Source organism: Argiope bruennichi, chromosome 7 (genome assembly GCF_947563725.1).
Source record: "Argiope bruennichi chromosome 7, qqArgBrue1.1, whole genome shotgun sequence".
Classification (NCBI taxonomy): Eukaryota; Metazoa; Arthropoda; class Arachnida; order Araneae; family Araneidae; genus Argiope; species Argiope bruennichi.
This window is the reverse complement of record NC_079157.1, coordinates 79,932,462-79,960,074: the sequence shown is the minus strand read 5'-3', so window position 1 is coordinate 79,960,074 and position 27,613 is coordinate 79,932,462. Positions and strand designations below refer to the sequence as shown.

At 29.6% G+C, this 27,613-nt stretch overlaps 1 protein-coding gene across 1 annotated transcript in view; it reads left to right on the top strand.

Moving 5' to 3' along the window:
• LOC129976507 (vesicular acetylcholine transporter-like) overlaps positions 1-27,613 on the top strand; it is a 47,179-nt gene that overhangs the window by 1,326 nt on the left and 18,240 nt on the right. The gene's annotated exons all lie outside the window — the stretch shown is intronic.

Here is a 27,613-nt window from a genome sequence, read left to right as displayed (position 1 = left end):
ACAACTTCTCAAATTTAGAATTTTTTTTAATCGCATAACGTTTAGTTTCGATTTTTAATTTCATGGGAAGAACGAGCATTTTCGATGGTGATATAATAGAGATTGCGAAGTTTTTTAAAAACACGATATTCTTTCTTGGAAAAATTTTGCATATAAACCCAAATTTACTATTTTACACATCTCAAGAGTATATTTAAAGAAAAATATTCTTTTTCTGTCTATTTTTTCCACAAATAAAAAAAATATTTAAAAAAATTATTTTGATCTGACGAAATAACAGGGGAAAAGAAACTATTTAACAATTCCAACATTATAATATGTAAATTACCTAATAATTGTATTTTTACACGCAGTCTTTCCAACAAAGAGATTCAAATTTCATTTTCATCATTATTTATATTTAAATGAAATTCCGATTTAACTCTCTTCTTCCTTCATTTTTTATGAATTCAGATAGTTTTCAAACAATAGTAAATATATTACGTAATGCATAGATAAATTTTTCTGCGTTTCACAAAATTAGTTATTTTGCGGGGTTTTTTTTTCTGATTTCAGACAAATGATGATTAAAATAAAAATTACTATACTTTAATAACTTCTATTAAATTTAAACATTTTTCTGTAACATCGAATCATTTAATCATGCGTTATTCTCACTTCATACAAATCATTAAACGAATTAATGCTGTTAAAATTCAAAAGCTATGCCCCCTTTTTAGTATCGCTTTAAGTTTTGCAAATTCAACATTTTGTGGCCATTATCAAAAGCAAAACATTTTCTTAATGTTATTGGTATCTGAAATTTGAATTGCGAGACTATATGCATGTATATAACAATACAAATACTCTATTATCTAGAATTTAAATTATAGTTTCTGATTAATGCAAGAATAATTTTATCTGCAGGAAATTTTGATTTAAGCATTATGTTTAAAATAACAACTTTTTGAGTTGTTAAAGAATAATTAATATCAACGGTATGGAACCGTATTTTTACTGTCCTGTTTAATATAAATAACCTCAGACAATCTCTTTTCCTGAAACTGCTCTGTGACTTTTGAGGATATCTATTGCTATTTGGAACGATGATTAAGTGATAAAAGCCACAAAAAAAAACAAAAAAAAAAAAAAACATCGAAATTTTTACAAAAAAAAAACGTTTTGAGAGGGGAACTACTTTTAGTTGGAAGTAAAGTAAAAAAATGTGCATAATTGCTCCGTGACGAAATAAAAATTCATTTCTATCAAATGTTGAAAACACCCAATTTCAAGTACTTCAAGAATAATAATAATTAAAAAAAACCCAATAATTTTTATCATTTCCAACAAAAAATACTATTGAAATGTTGGTATTGAATACTTCAGCCCACAAGCATCTTCAAGTGCTTCAGGAATAAAAAATAAAAATACAATAATTTTTATCATTTCCAACAAAAAATACTATTGAAATGTTGGTATTAAATACTTCATAGCACAAATATCTTTATATTATGGAAGTTGAGATATCAATTCAGATTAAGTTTTCTTCACTTCTTTCTCTCTCTCTCTCTCTCTTTTTTTTTTCTTTTTTTTTGCCAGTGACTCAATATACTAAAATTATTCGTTACCAACACATGACGCAATTTTAGAATGTAAAGACATATTGAAATTGAGGATTCCTGTTTGTTTTCTAATCCGATAATCAAACTCAGTTGAAGTGTTGAAAACTCATCGACAGAAAATTGCAAATGAACATGATTTTTTCTTGGATTAGTTCATTTACTTCGGCGCTAATATAAAAACAAGAGACGCTCACCCTCCGGCTTAAACTCACTGTCTTCGAACTGCGGGCTTGTCCGTGGCAAGTGCCATAAGAAACAACAACAACGAGAGGAATCGGAGTTCTTGCATACTTGCACAATAGAGCTGCAACAATCCCAAATATAACTTTAATTGAAGTTTCAAGAAAAATATTAAAATAATGTAACGATGTAAGACAATTTATATTTTAACTCTTTAAATCTTAGGCGGAATGCCCTTCACCGTTCAGCAGAGGGGGACTGGACTTTTTGTAGAACGTCGTTGTCCTTTAGTCCTGATCTCTCTAGTTGTAATTTAATCCTGAATCTCTCTACTAGCTCATGTGCAAAAGTATTTTTTTCTCTCTTTTTTAATCATATTATTAAAGAAGGACAATAGATACGTCGATACCAAAAATGTCGGAAACAGAATTTTCATAATTTTTCTAACAATAAATAAAATTTGCAAATACAAAATTTAAAAAAAAATGACGAATATTTAAAAATAGCTAAAATTAATAAAAAATATTATAAAGTTTATTTTTGTAATAATTTTCCCATATATATGTTCATTTTAATTTTTTTATTCCGTAATTTTTTTTATTGTGCATTCGCAGCAATGTAGATAGTCATAAACGAAAATAAGATAAGCCGGAAAAAAATTCATTTAAAGTAAAAAAATGAATATTTAATTAAAATTTATTATAAATAAAATAAATTGTAAAATTAAAATTTCTTTATTAAAAACATTCAAAAAGTAGAAATCTATTTTTAAAGAAATTATTCACTGGTTATTATATTATTTAAATTTAATAAGAAAAAAAGCAGCATTTAAATTATGCAGAAAGCCTTCGCAGCGCAGTGCGCCATTATAACTTGACTGCAGCAACTCAGCAGTAATAATGCTCAAGTAACCCTATTTTTAAGATAAATATTTTACGAAGCGAAAAGTTACCATTCTCATTAACAAAATAATGTAAATCAATTGTTCGTTGATTCTTAAAGTAATATATAACTCTTGAGTTGCATTGAACATTAACTCTACGAGGCCAGCTAATGTGAAAATTCAAATGCCTCGAAACTCGGGGTAATTTTTAATAAGCGAAAACAGAATGCAATTGTTACTTCGGTATGAGCAGTTAGTCACAAATTTCTTTTCACCCCTATATTTCAGATATGCGTCCGAAAACGCCCGAATCGGGCTTTGTCGAGGAGGCGTTCTAGGCTCGTAGGATTAATATGATTTTTAATTGATAAACACATCTCCGCCAGACGTATTTATCGTTGTGGCTCCTCTACCGATGGGAACCCCGAATGAAAGTGATCGGCTCAACTCTCCTTGGTGAGTCAAGTAATCATGTGCATGAGCCAAGTAATCATAATTGCTTTATGCTGGTGACGGCACTACCTCCTACTAAAGATATTGCACCATAACCCATGAAGCCGTTAGAACTTCACCATAGTTCACGCATCATTGCTATCATTGCTACGAAGGTCATTCATTTTTCTCAGGATAATTTCAAACAGGGTAGAGAAATTCCGATCCGCCTTATCAGTCATTTTTTTTTCTTTTTAAAAATGCAATCATTCTAAAAACAGCAAAAGCAGTTTTCATTTTTTTCTCACTTTTAACTTCACGCACACACACAAGCGAAAGAACTTTCGCAAGTACAATTTGTAAAATTAAATAAAATGGCAATAGCGTTCTCTCTCAATTTCCACGGATACTTAGACAATGTAGTACCTGTTCTTTCCAATTCTCCCGGTAAAACTCTGAATCCCGCTAATCCCGCTAGCGCATATCACATGCGCTAGGCTGGAGAGGGAAATGGGGAGCTATCAAAGGTCGCGGTAAAATCCGCCAGCTCGAAAATCCTAACGCCCCTCCCCCGATTTCCGCGAGTAATATCTCAATATATTAATTATTGTGATGAATATTTCGTATCAAGTAAAGAAAATCGAAAATGAATTTTGCACTACTTCTTTTCAACTGATTGGGACCACATTTCGATAGAAATTTTATATTTCAGTCGCAAAACAGCCCACCAAATTTCAATTATCTAAGTCATAGCGCTTTTGGACTATCGTGTTTATATCCACGCGAATAACAGAGAGACAAGACGCTTTGACAGATTTAGAACAAAATATTAATATACATCTTCATTTTTGATGAAGGAAACCTATCTATCAAATTTCATTCTTCCAACGTTTTGTGTTTTCGATGGTCAATTTCTCATACAGACGGATACAGTGGTAGCTAACCAACCTTTGGTGCTTTGTCTAAGATTTGACAGGAAATCCTTACTTTTAAACTTAGGATCGCATATCTAATACTTCTAGCTCATTGTTATTTTGTGGTCTAGAGGGGGACACAAAAGACTGAGCAACAAATAGATAGACAGACGTTACACCAAAAATGTAATTTCGAACCCAAGGATATCTAATACATAGAAATTTGTAAAAATCTTGAGTTCGAATTTTTCGACGATTAGAATGTTTTTTCCCCTATATTTTGTATATAATGAAGTAAAAATGAGATGTTAGCTACTGATAAATTTAAAAGAATTTCAATTTAAAATAGTTGTTCAGTAATTTTTACTGTTAAGCATGCCCCTTCTTTTCAATTTTTGGCAACTAATTTGTAAGATCTGGAAAGATGAGGAAATGAAATTGTTCCGCTAGAACTCTCTTGAGAAAAAAATCCACAGAAATGAATGCTATTTATTTTCAGTATTTTAATAATTACAATCTTCTGCTTATTTTTTCTTTACCAATTATTATCTGTTGATGGTTATCAGCTAATTAAACACGGCTGTGATATAAATCAGCGTTTACTGCTGTGATAAACTAAATCGAGAGATAATTTCTGACTGCATATGTTCAAGAAGGCTTTGGACCTTGAATCTAATGAATTTATGCATAGTTTTCTGGGAAAGGACAAATTTCTTTTTATTTTCTCAAATATACTGTACTGGGGGGCACTTCAGATAGAATGGGGGGGAGCAGATGAGGAACTTCCGATATGGTGATTGGTTTTCGTTGTCCGGGTGGACATAGTAACAGTATTGGATAACATCCTACCTATGACGGAACGTGCCTTCTACGAGAGGAATTGTATCTTGGCCGGTGATGGCTTTTAGGATTCGCTTGTAGTTCCTACCACATTGCTTTCGCAGCTTCCAGATGAAGCACCAAAAAAGTATGGCTTCGAATATGACCGGTGGTAACTGTTTTACAATTATTTTCTTAAATGTGTTTCGATTACAAATCGTTCAGTTTGTCAGAATTCATTGATTTCCGGATGTTTCAAAATATTAAGACAATTAAACACTAATGATAGTAACTGAAATTGTAAAATCAATTATTGTAGTTGTTCATTTTAAATATAATCGCCTATAAGCCAAAACTGCATCGAAGAAATTGTAAATCTATAATCGTTATTTCGTTATCGTTATTTCTTGACGCAGCTAAAATAAAGTAAATCATGGCTAGATAAGAATTCTGAAAATTTTTTACTGCGACTAAAACATTATTATCATAATTTTTTTCCAGTAATATGGTTTTTCTCATCAAAATTATAATTTTTAATTTTTCCCTATAAAAATTTGCTATTAAAAGGAATGCCTAGGCTGAACAATTTTTAATTTCATAAAGGGTTTTCATTTCTTACTTTATTATTTAGATATTAAAGTAATATTAGATTTTATGAGACATAATATTAAGCAACATCAAGGAAATGAATTATGATGATGTAATTTACTTCAAAACAATGCGTTTTCATCATAAAATGGTATTTATTTATTGAACATACATCTTATTTTTGTTAGACGTTTCTCTGTTTAAGGAAATAATGTCAACTAAAGGATTCATTTGTACACTATTTCCAATTTTTGCAATATCTTCTAGAATTGACAGGTTTATAATAATGCCTACCTAAGGAAGTTAAATTTAAGTAAGAATGTCTAAATATAGATATAAAGAATTTTCAAGGCAAAACTATTGAAGCATAAATTCTAAAAAATAAGAATGGTTAATTTTTTTTAAATACACATTTATATGCCAAAAATATTAGATAAAGTTTTTCAAAAAATAGGGTTGAAGGAAATGTTAGTTGTAAATTTTAATGTTGTTGTTTATAATGGCACTTTCCATGGATAAGCTCGCTGACGAAGTCAGTGATTTTAAGCCAAGGGAGCGTCTCTTGTTTTTAGTAGCGCCAACTAGGGCCAAGAGTACGTCTTAGCTACTCACACATCACATTCGCTTGCACAACCCCTTTTTACAGGGGGGCACATTCACACATCTCACAGATAGAACAGATGAAGAACAACCATGCCAGAACCGGGACTCGAACCCAGGACGCCCAGATCACGGGGAAAACGAGCTATGTCTATGCCAGGACGCCGGCGGAAATTTTAATAGCATATTTAACTATTAAACATATTTAGAACATAAATTTTTATGTATTGAATGTAAAGTTTTTTTTTAATGAGACGCTAATATTTTAAAATCTATTTCATCATAATAAAAGTAATTATATCCAAGATAAATTTGAGAGCAGACGTACTTTAAATAGAGCAGACATATTATGAAACATCGAATTTCTTTATTTCATATATTGTTACGAATATGAAACATTCATTCGTTGAAAAAAATAAAGATTATAATGACTCGGCAATAACTTAATCAAAATAAAATAGAGAAAATAATACTAAGTTTCTATCTTCAAGATGATTAAATACCGAGAAATATAAATATTCAGTTTCATTATCATTACTTATCCTGACTGAAGAATTCCATTCCTCGTATTTCGCTGAATTAGTTTTACTCTTTTTTTTCTTTTTTTTTTGTATCTCAAAAAAATTATCTGAGTTCTTATTTAATTTTTTTGTTTTTAAGCAAAGGGATATTAAAGTAACTTCCTTCTCGAATATTTTCAATGCTTAACATTTTCGGATTAAATTGAAAACATGTTTTGCTTTGCAAATAAATTGAAATTGCGCTTTGGAAGGAAATTATAAATATTTAAATGTTTTTCCAAATATAGATTCAGAAATTTTCCTTTATTTTCTTTTTTTATGGATGTTAATATTTTATTTTTCCTTAAAAGAAATTGCAAATACTGCATCGATGCTTTTTTTAAAAAAAAATTCGTCTATGCGTGAAATTCTGCATTGAAGTAAAAATAAGAATTTTTAGACTCATTTTATCTAATGACCTTTCATTTTACTGCTTGAAAAATACGAATTTAGATTTAAAATTAATACTTATTCCCTGTTTGTTCAACAGAATTTAATCGATTATGCATATTTAGTCAATTCATTTGAAGATTACAAAATAGATATCTATTATCATGAAATAAAACGATGCCATTAAGACTATATAAACTTTAAAATTAGTTATATTTGTTTAGAGTGCACAAATGCAGGTTGAAAACACGTAGGATGCATCCAGAAAACAAAAACACAATTTAATGCAATTTAACTCAAATGGAAGAAATGCCATGGGGTTATGCCATTTAAGGGATTTATTAGGTTTTAAACAATAGATTTAAATAACGAAGAAGCTTTATGATCAAACAACATATTTTATTGAAAGCAAAAGTGGCAAAAATGGAAGAAGATATATATTTACGTGGTACAATCACGTTGCATAGTTAATAAGGATCTGGACTAACTACTACAAGAGAAAAGATATCTTGAAAGATTTAAAAAGATTACGCGACATATGATGTAATTATATGGCTTAATTCTTGCTGGCATATGATGTATTTAATTCTCTTATAAAAGTTGAAGAGAAAAAGAATTTTCCGGGATACAAATTATTGTCATTATGGTTAATGCTTACCAATGAGAAAAATGGCATTATTTGAAAGATTAATAAAAAATCTACGCCCTTGACAGGTTCATCAACAATTTTATATCTAGTTATTACGAAAGTTTCCCGTCAAAAGAGTTCTTAATAAAGTTTTTAAAAAATATGAAAGCAGTACTTTTAGTGTAAGTAGTAACTACCATCTAAAACTATGATTTCCTGTCAACGTTTTGATAGTTTTTCAAAACCTTTGGCCCGGAAACTTGGTGGCCGCGAATTCAAAAACAAATCAACCCCATTTCGAAAGTCCTGTATAGACTCGAAGATAGCACTAGCAAGATGTAGATGCAGGTGTGAAAAAAGGTAGAATTCCGAAGGAACGATCTTGGGGCTATATGGTTGATGTGGTAATACAGAGGTATTGTATTATCTTCTTACGCCACAACGCATTTCGAAGTTTTGCATTTATAGCAGCGTCAACACGAACTAGCCATTTTAGTTCGTGTTGACGCTGCTATTTTACCTTTTTCCAGATATTCTTTTTGCATAATACCACGACGATTCCACCATATACAAAGCATGATCTTTTTGTTAGTGAAAGTGCGCTTTGCGATACTGCCGATGGGTGCACCAGGCGCAGACACCTCCACCACCCCTTTTCTGCTTATGCTGTTGAAGCAAATTTATTTTTCATTACATCTGACGATCCGATCCAAAATCTTGTCCTTGTGTTGATATTCGAACAGATTATTGCAGACTGTACACATCCGTTCTAATCTACATGAGTCAGCTCAAGTGGCACCCAACGATTGAATTTGTACGTCAAATTTATGCAATGCATAGCACGATTAATGTACACGGCACTGACATCTAACTTCTTAGCTAGCTCTCAATTGGGTGAATACTGATCTTTCCCCACAAGTTTTCGCAGGTGGGTCTCATTAACATCAGTAGGCCGGTCAGAGCGCTTTGCTATCTTGAATGTCATAGTCCTTTGTTTTTGAAATTTCGGTACCAAATCTTCACAGTATCATATGATACAACATGCATTACCGATCCATGCTTACAATATACTATACGCATGGATCGGTGACATTCTGTAGCTGATTTTTTTGCAAAAGAACTGGAAATAAATGATGGTTCTAATCTGGTAGCGTCATAGTTCCATTTCAGACATCTTATATTTAACGATAGTGTTATTTCTTTTACAAATTTCACAACACAATGTTATAAAGCAAATCTCTTCCTTTCAAATGCTAAAATTCTTTTGACAAAATAGGAGCAAACACGCTAACGCGAACTGTTTGCGCAGATGATATTAGCGGCGGCGGGATACTTTTGTTACAACCTAATAACTTGTATTCAGGCGCACGGAAGTGACTGGAGATGGAACTTCTGGCGCTATATGTCTTTGGTGCAGTTTTATAAATTATCATTTTTTGTTGAGGTAAAACTCTACATACATCATTATTATTGCCGGTAAAATAGGAATATAAAAGGGTTGCATTACTTATGAAACTGAGAATATAAACTTTATCGTGTACTTTTAAGTCAACGTTTTCATTAAGAAACAAGTTTGCACAGGAAGATAATGAAAGTATTCCGGGAAAGGTTTAACTTCGCACAAAAATGAAAGCAGCATGAAGCGCTTTCTAAAACGCATTTGAATATTAAAATTTTCAATGTGATATTTTTGATTCAAACATTTTTCATACAAATATGGGTTTGAAGCCCGAAAAAAACCCTCCTCTTTGTAACGATCGAAAATGTTTGAATTGATAATCTTTAGAAAACCAATGAATATATATTCTTTAAATTTATCTTGCCTTGCTATGAATAAAAGCTTTCAGCAGTTCCTCCCTTTGACATTCTGGTGCACTTACATTCATTTTGTGTTTGGCTTTATAACATATTGAAGATAATGAAATCTGCATTTTAGACACGCATCATTTAACTGAATAAATTTGAAATTTAAAATTTCAGTACCATATTTTGTGGTATTTTCAAAGCCACAAAATGGAACTTATGTCTTTAGTTTGTTGTATTTTTGAATTGTCCTATTCAAATACGCACAAATGCATGCTCTTATTTTTACACTTTTAGACATTTGGATTTTGTAGACATTCGATTTTAGTTTCGATTTTATTATAAATTAATACAAATATGTTAATTTCATGAATAGGGCGCAGCTTAGCCAAAGATGGCTTTTGTGCCATGAAACATAAACTCAACTCGAATGCACACAAATAATCAGAATAACAGTAAGTCAACTGTATGACAGATGAGTTCCAAAATCTAATACAAATCTGCAATTTTTAAAACAAAGTCATGTGTTAAATTTCATATTTCTAGCTCGCTTCTTTTTTTCAGCTATCATATTCATATGCATATGGATAGAAAAACTGATAAAGATTTTTCTCAACATTTTATACATATATTCAATTAGGGTGGGAAAAATGCTTGTCAGATTTCATTCGTTTATTCGTGTACCGTTTATGAATTAAACCTGTACACTTATAAAATCCTAAAATACTCATCGCAACACATATATATATATCCTTCTCATTGAGAACTAAAATATGGAAAAAACGCAAAATTTTGAAATTTATAATATTTACAGTGCAGTATTCTAAAGAACTTCGAAAGGTGTTTTTTCGAAATTTATGATGGTTCAATAAAAATATTTTTTAGATTTTATTAGGTTGTGTTCAAAAGAAATTAAATTTACTGCTCACAAATTACTATAATTTTTTTTAAAAAAACTCAGAAAAATCCATGTTATCCAAATTTAAATGAATGAGAAAACACATAATATTCGTTTTGTATGTATAGTAGAAATATTTTGTGAATTTTTTTCAACACGAGTAAAGAATGAATATATAATTAATATTTAGAATAATTATTCCTGTAATTGTTTTGATAATAGCGCTGGATTTCGGATTCGTTTTCTCTGTGGCTTATTTCAATAAATGGAGTAATGCAAAAGAAGTAAAAAAAAAAAAAAAAAAAAAAAAACGTTGCTCTTTACATCAATAGCTCATTGTATCAGAAGAATAGCTCACTCAAAAGATCTCTTTAGATGAATCTAAAATTTCTTTTCTGAATTTATTAATAGGGTTGTTTTGCTAAAAAAAAAGGAATTTAGTTCATGCAATATCGAAAACAGCATCAGCAAAAAATAGATTTTCATTATTAAAACGCATGACTTTTTGCAAGCAGTTTTCGATAGCAAAAAAAAAAAAAAAGTTAAAGAAGTTTTAGTTTAATACTCATCGCAGCATAAAACAATCCGTGAGAATGTCACATATATTTTCTGCCAAATACCTGATTCTATGTCCGCATCGAGCTAACCATTAACTTTGTTTGTTTGCATCAGACATTTAGTTCGTCTTGCTGTAAAAAATATTTTTCCATGAAAACACGCAACAACACTCGACCATCGAGTAAACACACAAGGCTGATATTAAGGTTCTTGCTATCACTCCTCTGACAATCACGCACCAGCTGCAATATAATTATGTTTGAAGTTATCGAATTGCTAAAATGAAAAATACAAAGTAGGATAAATATCGTCCACAAATTTGAATTTTGAACGTTTAGAAAGCTGCAAGAAACAGAAAAAAAAAAAAGCAAAGTTTTAACAAACGCGCCAAATAATTTTTCAACTTAACACGATGAATTAAGGAAATTGCCAGTTTTTACTCCCCCCCTCCCCAAGTAACATTTATTTTTCGTCTTACTAAGACATTATTTGACTGTGAATTATTAATGATCTTTTAACTATTTATTTTATATATTCGATTCCTTATATAATTCAGTGTATTTTTAGAGTATTATAATCTCACAAAACTGGGGCAGTAAAGAAAAAAAAATTTTGGCTTTTGGAATTTATTTTATGCGTAAAAACAGCAATCATGCAGTCCATCAATTAATTTTATGTAGGAAAAACGGTTTACCATTTGAAGTTTTGTTTATAGATCATTCGTTTGGATATTTGACAATGCCCCATTTAAATTTTTAATTGCTACAATCAGTGATAATTTTTTTGAAAAAAGAAATCTCTTAAAATCTTTTTAATTAGAACGTGTTTTACGTCAACTGCTTTTTGGAATGAATCTCATGGATGGAGATGGATTAATTTCAGTTATGTTTAATGCATAATTATTTTAAAGAGTTCATTCATTTAAAATTTTATCCTTGATGTTTATTACGCTATCAATCAAGGCTTGAACATTTCTAGACAATTATTTGATAAAGGAGACCAAACTCAAATCGTCTCTTCTCGACTAGACAGACTCACGTTCCAACTATCTGGTCGCATCTTGTTGAGCATGAAGCAATCGAGCGATTTTCTATTCAATTGTTTGACTCTATTAACTTCAATCTAAGTCGGCTAAGTATTTAAGTTATATTTAAATTGTATAATTCTGAAAAAAAATTAATTGTATAGTTCTGAATTAAGAATTTAAATTCATCTCTCAATGTTGCATTTGCAAAATCTCAAACTGTACGAATAGAATTTAAGTATGAATTTATACTAACTTTTAAATTATTTAGCAAATGAGGTTTCAGTCGAGTAAATATGTTTCCTTTAAAAAGTTATGCCATTTTTAATTTGAATGCAACATATTTCCGTCATTATTTTAAAAGAAAATAACAGTTTATATAAAAATTAAAAAAGATCTAAAATAAGTAAGTATTAACAGTTTATGTTATTAAAGTTAGGAATTCCAAATTTCTTAAAACAATTGCTATCGGTTTTTGAAATTTAAGATGTTTAAAGCCTATTTATAGAATTATGCTTTTGATATATTTCATTTCCTATCAACACGATCAAATAGTTATTTAATATTTAAATAAATATTTCTTCTCATTAATTACTAATTACCAAGTTGTATCAAATGATTAAAGCACATTAAAATCATATTTTCTTTACTAATACCTTATAAAATAAGCGGAAACAATGCATAATCCATTACAAATTTAAAAAAAAATTCTAGAATAAATTAATAATTTTATTTTTGGTCAGATTACAAGAATAAAAAGACTTTTCCAATTTGTAAAGTGTAAGAATCTGTACAGTGACAAAATATCGTCTTCCAGATAGGGGAATTAAATGTTTTAGATCTGAAAATCCATCCCATATACAGAGATTGGTCCTCATTCACTCCGTCAAGGTCATTCATTCTACCGTTAGTGTATTGTAGGAGTTTCGAAAATTTGACTCAGCCATTTTTATCCGAATTATATATTTATCTATATATGGAAAATATCTTTTATCTGAGATTCTGCCAACCATGATATGCTTTATGAAAAATGACACTAAACTAGAAAAAATGTTCTTCCGAAGATTTTATCGTATATTAGAGAATGTGTACGAAATGTGTTTTTTATTATATTTTAGCTTAGAGGAGAAAATTGGCTATACATTTCGCTCTTCTTCCCTTTGATCGAATATATTTAAAATTTGAAACATATCTACAGTTCTGATACCCAGATCACTTACAAAAGCGTATTTATACAGATTGTTCTATTTTATGTTATTAAGTTCATACATGCACATATGGACAAACCGAAAAGACAACATACTTTTTGTCAGATTTGAACAAAATTGAAAACAGTTCTGTAAGACTATGATAAAACTATACAATAAATTTTTTTGAATAATTTATTGTTTATTAGGAAAGGCAAATAAATAAACTCTCCCATCGAAGGACTTAGCTTAAAATATTGATATCTACGCCCTGATTGCAAAACCAGCATATTAAATTTCATCAGTACAATTTGGTTCTCTATTTGTACTGACAATTTGGTTCTCTATTTGTACTGATTTGTTTGTACTGACAATTTGGTTCTCTAGACAGGTATGGTTTCATTTTTTGAGAACTAAAAGGAAATCTAAAACACGAATACATATGTGGTGAATAGCATATAAGCCAGTAACAGCTCTTCTACTCGAACAATTGTTTTGGTATCATGGTTATGTTACTGGACTGCTAACCACAAGGTCGCAGGTTCTATCCTCGCTCATCTCTTACCGCTAAATTAGTTATTTCGGACGTTGAACCTTCAACCTTCGTACAGCTGTTGCGGCGCCTTGTACTAAAGTCGTCAGACTCACGTGACGCAGCAACCCAAAGTCGCCAGACACATTTGGCGCATCAGCACCCACAAAACGCTCGCCATAACGCTTGGCGCTATTCAAATTGGGTACAGGCCCATTAAGACAACAGTTACTAATATTACATCACCACTCAACATCCATATCGTTCGTATCACCTTCGACTGGAGGGAGAGTACTGTGGTGAATAGCATATAAGCCAGTAACAGCTCTTCTACTCGAGCAGCTGTTTTGGTAAAATGGGTTAGTTACTGGACTGCTAACCAGAAGGTCCCAGGTTCTATCCTAACGCGTCTCATACCTCTTCACATATATATGTGTGTGTTACAATCCATCTATATATTGTTGCGGATTGGTATGAGCGACAATAGAACCTGGGACCTTGCGGTTCGTAGCCCAGTAACATGACCATAATACAAACGCAATTGCTCGCGCAGCATAGCTGTTAACTGGCTTATAAGCTTTCACCACAGACTCTCCCTCCACTGAGTCGGAGGTGAGACGAACGATATGGCTGTTGAGTGGTGATGTATTAGCCGTTGAATCTAATGCGCCTGTACCCATCTGAGTAGCTCCAAGCGTTATGGCGAGTGTGTGTGGGTGAGTGGTTGCTGATGCTGTTTCTGAGTCAAGTGAGCCTGACGGCTTTGTGTTGCTGCGTTAAGTGAGTCTGACGACTGTGGTTTGCTTTTGGTTGCTGTTGCAACACACTTCGTTATATTATATATATTGTATGCTTCGTTGAAGATAAAGGAAAAAAAAAAAAAAAAAAAAAAAAAAAAAAAAAACAGAAATATTAAGATGACCCTTTTCCAATTTATTTATTGAGCTTCAATTTGTAACTTGGAATTTATGAAGCTTATCTCTTATGTTGAACGAAATTACTGCAGTTAATAGCAAAGAGACCTTAAGAAAATACCAAACTAAAAATTTTCATTTGCTATGAATATTACTAATGTAAAAGAATAAAAATATGGTTACTAGTTGGCAATATTATTAATTATTAACAGAAAGCAACTCAATAATTTTATGACTTCCACTATTTATCTTTTTTCCGAGCATATTCAAATGTTTGCTTATTTTTATGGCGCATCTCCTTCCTAATCGTGCAGTAGTAGGATCTTGCATTTTTTGCTTCGGAGTTTTAGTGAGATTTACAACTCTCGTTTACAGCCGTTCACGTAGGCTGTAATTAGAGTAATGGTTTTTATTCTTAGGACCTTATCGTCTGCACACGCGAAGAGCTTCCACTTCGAGAACTGTCCTGTTCGCTGTAACCGTGCGTGAGGAAAGAGGTGCCATCAGGCACGTAGCTACGTCGTGTTAAATTTTATGCTTCATATCGCGTAAAAACTACCCTTGATGTATGAATGAGGAAGCAAGACTTACAGATTAATAGACACTCCATAGTGCCACTAATCGATAATCAAGAAGAATACGGTGGATGAACTTGCTTGCAGAAATTTATGAGGAAATTCGAATCACGAAAGTTTAGTTCGTAGTACGTTACCTTAAAATAATGGGAAAATAACCCAAATCGTACTTTTGATTTGAAAATTTAATGTAGTTCATTTGAGATGGAGGTTTTATTCATGAATAAAAGCTTTTATGGAATAAATTAAGTAAAATAAATTTCAAAACATGTTTTAACATTGGTTGTAGGTTATCATGCGATTTTTTTATAACAAAGATGTGAATATCATCAATGATTTTCAATAATTTTTGCAAATATCCAAGAACCATAATGTTTTAAATCATTTTTTTCATACATTTTCAACAAATTCAGATTTTCGCATTCTTTTCAGCGGACATGGAATTTTGTAGATACGAGAATCAGTCAAATGGTTAGTTGCATTGTTAAAGAAAAAAAATAGGACAGAAATTTTACCATAACGTTATTTTATTTTAGTTATTATACAATCAAAAATTGCTTTTCAACGTAATTACCTCCTTTACTTAAGCATTTGTCTAGGCATGGTACAAGTTTTTTGATGCCTTCTGCAAAGAATTGGGCTCCATCCCCAGATTACAGCTTTCACCTCATCAACCGAGTGTACAGTCGCTTTGAAAGTTACTCTTTCATGGGATCAAAAACATGTCAGTCATAAGGTGAAAGGTCTGGGTTGTAAGAAAGGCAATCATACTCTTCCCACCTAAACTTTTTCAGAAGTCCGCACGTTTGTTTTGCTGCATGCCATCTTGCATTGTCATGCGGAACCCATAGGCTTTCAACAGTTTACCTGGCTGTCGATTTTTAAGTGATTGTTGCAATCATTTTAGTGTTTCACAATAAGAAGATACTTTAAATGTGGCACTCATTAGCATGAACTCTGTAAGCCCCAAACTTTCTCTGTCGAAAAACAGTGTCATCATTATTTTACCCGCAGATGGAGAAGCTCGATATATTTTTCATATAGGGAAAGTGGAATGTTTCCACTCGAGGGAATTGCGTTTCGTTTCAGACGAGAAGTAGTGAATCCAAGCCATCCCCTGTCACAATTTTGTCCAAAATTTCGTTTCTTTCCTTTTAATAACGTCGCAGAAATTTAAATGCACTTTCAAAATGCTTCTCTTTATGTTCCTCCTCCAATAGATGAAGCACACATCGAGCAGGAAATTTTAGAAATTTAAGCGATCGGCAATAATTTTATGCACACTTCCACGGAAATCAACCAGTTCACGTGAGATTTCATCTATTGTGCAAGAATGCATTCATTCACGCGATCAGCGATTTCAGAATTTGTCGCAATTGACGGTCTTCCTCCACGTCAACGTCATCAATATCTGTACGTCCATTTACAAACATGTTGCACCACTTTGCGATAGCTTGTTATGTTTAATTTTTTTTTTTTTTTTTTTTTTTTTTTTTTTTTTGATTTTCTGGATAAAGTCTGATGAATACGTACTGAACTTTTTTTAGAATTCTGTGTTTTTAAAAAAAATTAGAATCGAATTTCAATTACCTAAAAGAGCTGAAATAAAATGCATACCCAGATTTTATGTGATATATAACAAGAGACCTAATTATAAATTTTATGCAGTTTCCTTACAAATAAGATGCTTGGAATATTTTAACCATTTAAATTTAAAAAACACCATTGGTTTAATAAAAAAAATCAATAAAAAAACATATTTATATATATATCAATATTACATATTTAAACATATTTATCAAAAAAAATCAATAAAAAAAACATATTTTTTTTACAACTATGCAGGTTATAATGTTATTTTCAGCATGCATAAGTATACATCTTGAAGATACATAGTTAAAAAAAGAATTTCATATTTTGGTCTTTTATTACTAATTTCAAAATCATCTATCCATTTAAGATAAATTCTTCGATGCTTTACCTTGATAACATAATTTAAATATAACAGAATTATTATTATGTAAAAAATATTAAATCAGATATGAACAATATTGACGAAAGCGGGGTTTTTTTCTGGTAATTTATAAGTAAGCTGTTAAATATTCAGTCACTTTATTAAGTAACTAAAAGAGTTCTTCCAAATAATGTTAAATATTTTATTACATTAGTAATTAGTATGTATGTGAAAAAACCTTGAATATTCTATTATATCGATGTTCTTGCATTAGCACAGTATTATATTTAATTTTAGAAATAAAATAGAGAAGGAAAACTCGCATATAATGTTAAAAATATTATCTTAAAATCTTAATCAAGAGTGGTAAAAGTGTCCTCTCATAATAATCAATGTTCTGAAAGAACAATGTTAAAATCTTAATAAATAAAATATCAAATAGACAAGGCGATAATATTGAAATATGGAAAAAAGAAGTAACCGTGGAATAAATATATTTACCTATAAAATCCAAGATAGCAAAGAAATATTTTGAAAGTCAATTTAAGAAAATAATCCTGATCTAATTTAATATAAAGCCGGTAAGAAATATCTTAGAGTAGAGTCATATTTTAGTGAAGTTCGAACTTAATATAAAGCCGAGTGTAAGTACATATCTTAGTGAAAATATAACAAGTAATTGTTTGCGCATAAGCTAACAAATATTTCTTACATTAGAACGTACTATTATAATATTTTCACATTCAGAAAACAATTTGAAAATCTAATTATTCAAATTACTTTTTAGGCATTTGTAAGATGTATTCAATGCAAAAAAATTTATATTTTGGAAACGAAAGTGAAGCTTTATTCTTATTTTAGTTTAGGATCGCAAGCTTTTCAAACAACCTTTGAAAAATAAAGATTCGAATTTATGATTATGTTTCTCTTGGTTTTTTCTTTTCGCTCTGAAAGAACTGTATTTTATCCAGGAAGGAAAGAACATGTTTTAAATGAAGAATAATGGCGAAGGATTTTATTTCTCCCTAGCGCAAAACATCTAAACTCATCCTCAATCGCACGAGGCTTTTGAAAAAGATTTCTGGATTTGCAAATTTGGAATATTTGATGTTTCTTGAGAGCAGAGTACTTACTATAATTCTTGTGATACTTTAAAGTACAGAAAATCTCAGGTCATTACAGAAAAAGCATGTTTTGAGCATTTAAATGCTCGAATGCATAATTTATTAAGAGGAAAAAAACAACAAGAAAGAAGTTAAAAAAAGCTTTTGGTATCAGCATTTAAATTGAACTCAATTCCAAAAGTATTTTCGTTTTTCTAGTCTAAGAGCAATTTGCAAATTTTTTAAAGCTTATTTTAAAAATATTCTTCGTAAAATAAAATATGTTGCATATCTAAATATTTTATTGCAAAAACAGTGAAATAAAAAATATGACGAGTTCTTCTAAGCTACCAATATCAAATACTTTTGGGCAAATATTTTGAGAGAAAAGTTATATACAGAATAAGTTATTAAATTAAATATTTTTTCATTTCTTTAATAACATAAAATATTTATTAACATTTTCATTATTTCCCTATTCTTTGAATTATATAATAAAAGGAAAAATAAAGAACAAAATCTTTATAACATGTCAGAATTCGTGTACAAAAAAGATAGAATAGATCTAAAACATTCTATAGATAAGTAAATTAACAAAATTAAATGAACTATAATTGAAATTTTCTGTAATATCTTCTTGTTGGACAATACAAAAATATTGCAAGAGCTGGGAATAAAAAATTTTATAATTCCCATTATTTTATTTTTGTATTAAATTAAAATTATATTTGAATCTCTCTTGCACCCGAAAGAACTGAAATGTTTTACAAGAATAGGGCGGTGATAGAAATAGGAATTATATAGTTTTATCACCATTGTTTCATAGTCAGTAAAGTATTTAATTATTTACAATAGAATTTCCCAGAAAAATTATTGAATTATATTGAAATAAAATACACCTGTATGTTAAATAATTAAAAAGTAATAAATTCCGTAATAATATTTTGATTCAAAATGGATACCTTGTATCAATAGTTTTATTAGAAAGGCATTTTTTCTTTCACAATTAAACTTTTTAAAAATTATTAAGACCATTTATAACAATTTCTTGTGAATTAATATACAGGGTGATTATAATTAAGACTCCTCTTTGAAATGGCCGTAAAAGGAAAACTACTGGACCAAATGATATCAAACTTGCAATAGTTTAAAGGAGGTAATGGAAATTTCTTTTCTGACAAAAAAAGTTCAAAAACTCATCACCAGGGGAAAAATGACGCTGTATGCAATATTGTTAAGTAAAATAAACATGAAGACACCAATTTCAAATGTGTTTAATCGTTTCTGAAATATATTACAAAGCATGTTGAATGTGTGTCATCTCAGAAGCACTATTTGTGGTGATAATCTAAACAATTTGGCTTAACTTAAAGATGCGGTACACCGATATGTGCATTCCTCCAGGTATGCTAAGAGCTACTGTTGAGAATGTAGTAATGCGATTTAACTTGTTTTCAAAAAATGGTGGAAGCCATATTGAATATGCTTCGTAACACGCTTCAGAAACGATTAAATACATTTTGCCCTATTTTGCTTAACAATATTGTATACAACGCCATTTCTCATCCTGGTAGTGATTTTTTTTTTGGGGGGGAAAGAAATTTTCATGACCTTTAAACCATTATCAAGTTTGATAACATTTGGTCCTGTAGGTTTCCTTTTATGACCATTTCAAAGTGTAACTTTAATTATAACCACCACTCTGTATACTGATTTCGAAAATAACCAGATTAATTGCATACAAGTCTTATACTTATTTTTTATGCAATTGTGTTTTATTCTATTTATCATCATATATTCAGAACTGAAAATCATTTTTCGATATAAAAGATTTAAGTAGCTATCTTTTTTACCTTCCTAAGAAAAATTTAGCTTTATATACACAGCATGAAATACACAAAATGATTTTGATTTTCATGTAATTCCACTTCCTACAAATTTGCATTAGACGCGCGAGAAGGAATGCGTTTGAGTACTTTTATTCAAAACATTTAGACTACAGGTGCTATATTTGCTTGATACATTCAGAAGTCCACAGAATATTTTATTCATAGATGTATTTAAAAATGTAGAAAGTTGAGTGTAGAATGTAGAAATATGGGAAAGAGTTTTCTATATCTATCTACAACTATGAAATCTAAGCTGGTGAAGGAAAGAGTTTCTTTATTAATTTTCTGGCGATCGTTTTAACATTTTTATAATTTTAAATATTCCTAAAATTTTTGAAAGTCTCCATTTTAAATTTCTGATAACTTTTCAATTTATTTCACGTCTCTATTTTAATTTAACTTTTCTACTTTAACTTTATTTTTTTTTTATTTATTGTTTCATAAATAGATAGAAACAGAAGAGTAACGAAACTGATTTTGTTTATACAGTAATTAAAGTAAATGCAGCGTCAGAGAATTGATATCATAAACAAGAAACAAAATCCCAACACTGAAAAATTATGAAGAGTTTAAATATTTTTTAATTGATTATTATTTCAGTTTACTGAATTTTTCTTCTTTATTTCTCCGGAATTATTATTCAAAATAAACCAGCAATCTTCCAAAAATATTATTTCTTACAAAACAATTCCAGCATTTTTTTTTTTTAAAGTTGAGCAAAAAATAGCAACTATTAAATACAGGAAAAAAGAATTTTGCACATCTAAGTTTGCTTAAGTAATGCTTAGACAAATATATAGTTTTTTTTTCACCGCATCTCTTCAAATTTTTAAATAAAAATTTTAGGTATACCAAATGACTTTTAAATACTTTTTTAGTCATTAATTCTGTGCTTTTCGTGAAATTATACTTACCAAAAAAAGAATTTCCAACAATTCGGAGCTCTTCGAATTTTTAAATAAAAATTCTAGATATACCAAACGACTTTTAAATACTTCTTATTAGTTATTAATTCAGTGCTTTTCACGAAATTACGCTTATAAAAAAAGAATTTCGAACAATTCGGAGCAATATGATCTAAGAGTTATTTCTGTTATGCCAAATGGTTGAAAAAGTATCAAGGAAGTAAAGTAACATTTTTATTTGTAGTGAGTCAACAGCACTTAGAATAATTGAGAAATCTTTTCTTCTCTGTCCTATTTTAATCACGATGCCAGAGTCAAATTACATTCAACTGCAGAGTAAAACCGTGTAAATAAAACATTACTTGCAGTTACAGTTAAGTGCTGTTTCTCTTTGCTGTAAAAGTGGATAGAATTTCAAAGCATACTTTCAACGAAAAGTAATTAAATCAAAGTCACAGTTACAGAAGCTAGTTTCCTTTTGTTTCGCTTTGAGTTTTATTACTCTTAATACACTTTAATAAGATTAAAATTTTTCTCTGAATTCGTCAGAACTAAATGTAGAATAATTTGGTATATCTTAATATATATCTCGTCCTATGCGACTTAGTTAGAATTTTATAAACATAAGATTTAGTATTTTATTCCATTAATTATTCATACCACTTCCTCTGAAACATTTTATTAGTTGTGATTGGTATCCATAAATAAAGATACTGAATACGTATCTGAATTAATAAAGTGCATTTTTACTATAAGTAAGTAAATAAATGAAATAATCTGACTGTATTTAACTGTATTTATTAAATATTTGTTCAAAAGTTTCTTTCCAGGTAATTCATGAACATTTCTTTTCATTCATGACATTTGTAAATGAACTTTGATAATAAAATATACTTCCTTTTATTGAAATAAAGAAGAAGAAAATTTGTAATATAAATGTATGCAATTTATTATAAAACATTAATATGTACAAAAATAATCTGTTTGGCTAAAAAATTTTTACAAATAAGACAAATTGCCTGAAATTGCATTTTTATTTTAATTTTGTTTTTTTGTAAAAACATTTCTCGTATAAGAATTTTCAAATTTCGTTGAATTAATTAATATTCCATACAAATAATTTAATTACTAGCTTATTATTTAATGATATTTTTATTAGCGCCAAGAATTTCTATTGAAATCAACAGAATATTCGTTTCAATATTTTTTTATTTACAATTCTTAGAATTTTATTTTGAAGACAAAACAGTTAATATATTTTTCCAAATTTTTATTTAAAAAATTATTTTTAATTATACTAAATACCATGAGAGCGCATATATTTGTAGGTACTTACAATTTTAGTGAGTTAAATTGGTTGGATGCAGACTTGGGAATCAACAATCTTTAAATTTTTAATCAATATGCTTTTCAAATAAAACCTGATGTAGGATAGATTGTAATCCTGATTAATAGTTTGTAAGAAACTGAAAAGCCAGTAAAGTTATTAATATTTGAGATGAAAGATAATACCAAGAACATTAACATAAATATTGAAGACAGACATCCTCTGGTATCTGTATATTTGAAAGACATTTTCTACCTATTCGTATCCAGGCTTATTATTCATAGAAGTACTCATAAAATTTTGAAGTTAGATGGAATCTACCGTGAAAACCTCTCTCGGATTACCTGTTTCCTTTGCACAACAAGCACTCTCTTGTCTAGTCTTTTCTCACAGACCCAACCGTAGTCAATAAAAAGTACACCCCTTCTGCAGTAACGGTTTCTCCAATTCATTGCCATTCATCGTACGTCCGTGTTAGCCGCCGTCACAGTAAGATATTGCTCCATTCGCGGCAGACGTAACGGTTCTTGCAGGGTTTATCCAAAGCTGCAATATCCTTTTGTCGAGGTAGTTATGCCTCGCTATATGGATACAGAGTGTGTTTCCGTTTCCGCCAGAGAATTTTTCTTCTGCAATGACCATCGCTCGTTTAGGCGGCTATAAATCGGTGGAATGGAAGTTAAAAATCTTTTTCTTTCGTTGGAACATGAGTTCCATAATGCTTGGAAATGCATAAAACCGAATTTTCTGTGAGAGTAGTTAAAACACATCACGTGATGAAAATATAAAAATACTTATTAAATTATACTTAGGTTTATTCGTTTTTCTTTTATATGGGCATACAGATTGTTAGCAAATTTTATTTAATGCCGATAGATAGCAGTTTTAAATATTGAAAATTAACACCATGTTTATATTTGATAGATAAAATCCAGTATATTGCTATAATAAAATGCATAAAAGCAGGACAACGTTGATAAAATTAGAAATAACTGAATGAAAATAATGAAAGCTTCATTTAAGATTTTGATTGCTAAAATAAATTATTATCTTGCAGCTTAAAAAATATAATTTCAATTAAGCATTTTTCTTCATTTTCCGGCAGCATGAAAATGTAATTCGTAATTGGTTTATTGAAGCTTTGAATCTTGTAATCAAATATTTAAATATGCCATGCTATGTTAATTTGATACATCACTCAGATGAAAAATAAGTTCTTAATTATAATTACCTCGATTAAATTTTGAATACTTTAATTAAAAGAGGTAACTTCGATTCAAATAGTAATATTCGTTGCATCAGATCTTAAGTAAGGATTCCATCAGACAGAACGTTTTTAGGACTAAATGGGTGGCTAAGTACAACAACTCTTTTCTAATTTAAAAGTTTATAGAAAGTTTAACTGTTTCTGCGCGATGGCAGTTCGGGGTTTATTTATCTCTGAAATATTGACGAAGTACCGTTCGTTTGCTGTATAATTATTCATTCTTCCACTTGCTGTCTTTGCTGATTTTGGATGGAATTCGATGTTCATAATTTAATTCTGTAGGACTCAAAACTTCAAATATTTAACTTAATTATAGAACATTTAAGCATGGATGGAGTTTCCGATTGCTTACCTGTTTTTATGGTGAATAATTTTACTTAGATAGTTTGTCTAAAATACATTTCAATAGATTAAAAAAAGCGTGATTCACTGGATAATTTTGGTTCATATTACTTTTTTTTCAGTGGTTAATAAGCTACAAGTTGCTGGATCCAATTGAAAAAATGTAAAATTCTCAGTTATAAAGGGAAAATATACTCATAAAATTGCTGATTTTGATATTAGTGATCTGAAATGTGAATTTCTTTCACGGAAGATGAAGGAAATTTTCAATATTTCCAAAGAAAGATTGGTTGTCGATTTCTTTTCTGCTAAGTCACGAATCATACGAAATATAAAAAGAGAAAATATTGAAATAGATAAAAAAAATTCAAATTCAAGATTTTGACTAATCATCACCTTTCAGACCTATCCGAGTCCAAATAATGCATTTTTGGAATTATATCTTTCTATCTATGAATATGATAACTAAAAAATATTTTGAACTAGAGAGATGAAACTCCATATATTATCTCTACCCCAACTTGTAGATTTTCCTCAAATTTTGAATAAAATCAATTCTTTGGAAATCTGTATCTCCGGCTGTCAGAATACAAATTAGTGCAATAATTATAAAACAAAGTTAGCTAGATGGATAAAATATGATACCATTATTTCTCATCTTAAATGTAAATATTTATCAAATTTTGAAACAAATCCGTCAAGGTCTGAACATCTGTCAACGTGTATTATCAGAAGCATGCAAATGCAATAACTAAAAAAATGTAACGAATAAAATATATGAAATCTGATATGTGTTTTTGTGACTAGTTTTGTGTCAAATTTTCGCTTTGGCCGATAGAAAAAAAAGGCACAGAAAATAAGCGTTCAGTTTTCAAATATTTATATAATAACCGCATTCCAATTATTTATCTTAAAATATCACACTTTAATAAGCTCTTTCGTAACTATTGTTCATCAATGGAATATAATTAATAAGTTTTTAGGGAAAATGCGAGAAAGTTTCGAGGAGAATACTTCCTCTACTTTTTCTATTCTTTATATTCAATAAAGAATTTGCCATTTTACTTTATTGTCCTTTATTGTCTTTTTAGAAATTTCAAAATGCGTTTATCTCGTGTTTGATATCATTTACGTCATCGCCCAAATAATCAATTAAACAAAAATTTACCTTTTGTGAAACTAAACACATGATAATAATATTGCTGTGTGTTCAGAATCTAATATATGAAGTTTTGCTCTTTGCTACAGATCATTTATATTTATTTTTATTTAATTGAAACTGAAGATTGGATATTAAAATGAGAAATAATGAGCAATGAACAAAGATATGGACATAGTGCATGGTTGAACCAGCGAATACGAAAAAAAGTAACTCAGGCATAGGCAATCACCTCGCCAAGCCATGATGTGGAGAGATCGAGATACCCCATAAAACTAGGTCCCAATTGCCAGAGGAGTGAGAAGGGTAAATGGGATGCTAGTAAATTCAATTTGTTGGTTGGCTCGTTCGTCTTTAAGCACTTACATTTCTCAAGCTCAGACCAGGTACCCCGTGCACGTGCAGGAGGGGGTGCCTCGGCCGATATGGGGAGCATCCACCTATCTAAAGATGTCTTCCAGAAAGATAAAAAAAAGGTTCTTTTTGTTAGTGAAGTGTTTTGAAGTGGAAACGATTGATTAGTTGAACTCTTTTTTGAGAAGAAATTATACATTTAAAAAAATTCCATGAAATCCATAAGATTGTTTATTAATCAGTTTGTGATTTGATGGAGATTTGATTAGATCACAATTTAAATTCGCAGTGTTTTGCAAAATTGTCATTTACTGGATGAATAATTATACTAAATTTCTGGTGTAATTTCTATTCAAAAGAGAGGAAAAATTCTAATAGCATTAATATTATAATATGAAGGAAAACAATAATAATCGAATAAAAAAATTTTACTGATTGATTCAAATTATAGTGAAATATTTTTGAGTGCATTGACGTGATGCAGTTATAATTGTTTCCGATGCTATAAGCTATTGAAAGTATAAAAACTCTAGTAAGTTTTTCGCAACATTTATGTCATATTTATTTTAATCCAATGCTTTTAGATAGAAGAAATTTTAATTTAATCAGTGATTTCGTTCAGATATTTTTCTTCATACATTTTGTGTTGAATATTTCTCAGAATCATATTATGGAAAACCAGATTTTTTTTAAACTATTGATTTTGTAGCTTGAAATTGTTCAAGAAATTTATTAAAGCTTTAACAACAAACTTCTTGATCTTTAGAGTCAAATCAAAACATTTAAAGGTATCAAGAAGAAGTCTTTCTGCGCAAAATAATAATAATAATAATAAACGAGTTAAAGTATTTTAACGCATTCGCTTCTTTAATTAAATGATGCAAATTCAGATCACATGATAAAACTAATGCACATCTCGAAAATTAAAAATTTGAATGTAGGCGCTTTACATTATATACCTATTGTTCATAATGAAAAATTATTTCTTTCGATGTTAAAATAGTTGTTCATGCTTTATTTTACATTCTCCCTAGTAACAAAATTCTTGTTAATGCATTAGTAATTGCAGAAAGTATCTGGGTACATTAAATTTTGCATAATTTATTTAAAAAAACCTTCTCTTTTTAACTTTAGAGTGTTTCGATTCCGCTAGCCTCATTAAAATACTTTATTAAGACAATATTTTATTGAAATTAATAATATACTTAGTTAATTTTACATAAGCCATTTCGAAGATGGTTTTATTTATTCATTTGTTGTCAATTTATAAACAAAAAACAATAGTGTTATTGAAAAGCTAATAAACCGAAAAGAGAAAGTAAGATACAGGCTTAAATGTTTGTTTTCGAATTTTATTAATTTATGATTTTAATAATTCATATTTATTAAATATAAATTGAAAAAAATATACTGCATTTACGTATATTTTGTCTCAAGATTGGCATGGAATTGTTTAAATAGAAAACAAAAAATATAAAATTGCTTAAAAATTTACAAGGAATCACATCTGTGAAATAGTCAGACTTATAAAATATGTTGTTTTAGAAAGTAAGAAATAAATAATTTTAAATACAAAAATTTAGTATGAAATCCAGTTTTGATCCTTCAATTTTTTCATGATCTACAGACTTATTTATTTATACCAAATAAAATAATACATTTTCATTTACATATGTAAAAATGTTTCTTCATTTTTAAAGAAAACATAAATAAAGTGAATAAAAAACAGCATTGTATAAAAGACGAAAGCGAAATTACAAAACTGGAAAATTTCACAGAGCCCACAATTTTGATGCCACAAAATTTTTACTTTACAAATAATAAAATCAAACACTTAATTCAAAATGTGCATCGATATTTAAGTGCAAAAGACTGATACCTAAATCCTAAAGAGTGCACATTAATTTAAACGGGATTACCTCGAAAGATAAACGAAAAACTTCGATAGTTTCAGTTTGTCATAAACACTCGGAGCCTTTTAGAATCTTTTTCAGCATTTTATAACATTTTTATTATCTCTGTAACTGAGAATTTCTAACAATCTGTCGATTCATTCTCCATCTCAATTTGAGCTGAGTTTTAAAAAAACAGGAAAGAATACTTCAGAATTCTGTGTGAGCACTGTTGCCAAGTATTAATTCTAAATTAAATTACATCATCAAGAGAACTGTTATTTTCGAAGCCTTCATCTTGGAGTGGGAAAAGAAAAGTCTCTTATTTTCCTCTT